This window comes from Pristiophorus japonicus, chromosome 7 (assembly GCF_044704955.1).
Source record: "Pristiophorus japonicus isolate sPriJap1 chromosome 7, sPriJap1.hap1, whole genome shotgun sequence".
In the NCBI taxonomy this organism is placed as follows: Eukaryota; Metazoa; Chordata; class Chondrichthyes; family Pristiophoridae; genus Pristiophorus; species Pristiophorus japonicus.
In genome coordinates this window covers 60,424,813-60,425,665 of record NC_091983.1, presented here as the reverse complement: position 1 = coordinate 60,425,665, position 853 = coordinate 60,424,813, and the positions used below count along the sequence as shown (strand labels likewise).

The 853-nt window shown below is 46.3% G+C and overlaps 1 non-coding gene across 1 annotated transcript; it reads left to right on the top strand.

Annotated features, from left to right (window-relative positions):
• Positions 1-465: 465 nt before the first annotated feature.
• Positions 466-538, top strand: trnav-aac (transfer RNA valine (anticodon AAC)). The gene has a single exon. It is a non-coding gene; the product is annotated as a tRNA-Val (tRNA).
• Positions 539-853: the final 315 nt, after the last annotated feature.

Here is an 853-nt window from a genome sequence, read left to right as displayed (position 1 = left end):
CAGGAGAGCATGGGAATAGTTGAGATTTGGTATGACAAAGGTATGGAGGAGTGCTTCAGTAGAAGATGGGCTGAGCTTCGGGCAGACGCAGGTGGAAATAGGTGGTCTTTGTTCAGGAGGAGATATGGGGGCAGAAGTGCAGCTCAGGATCAATAATGATAGTCAGGTTGCAAACAGTCTGGTTCAGCCTGAGACAGTGGCTGAGAGCGGGATGGAATTGTGGTGTGAGCCAAAGCTGATGGCTTCAGTCTTCCTAATGGTCAGCTGGATAAAATGATGATTCATCTGAAACTGCATGTTAAACAAGCAGTCTGCCAGTGGAGATGCATTGGATGACTCAGGAGAGATAAAGCAGAGTGTTGAGTATATATGTGGAAGCTACCACATCTGCAAATTACATGAGGAAGGAGGGGGCAAGGGATTGATCACTGGGGGAACTCCAGGGGTGACAGTGTCAATCGCAGTGTTTCTGTAGTGTAGTGGTTATCACGTTTGCTTAACATGCGAAAAGTCCCCGGTTCGAAACTGGGTGGAAACATTATAAGACTGGATCAACTGGGCTTGTATTCACTGGAGTTCAGAAGAATGAGAGGGGACCTCATAGAAACATTTAAAATTCTGACGGGGTTAGACAGGTTAGATGCAGGAAGAATGTTCCCAATGTTGGGGAAGTCCAGAACCAGAGGTCACAGTCTAAGGATAAGGGGTAAGCCATTTAGGACCGAGATGCGGAGGAACTTCTTCACCCAGAGAATGGTGAACCTGTGGAATTCTCTACCACAGAAAGTTGTTGAGGCCAATTCACTAAATATATTCAAAAAGGAGTTAGATGAGGTCCTTACTACTAGGGGGA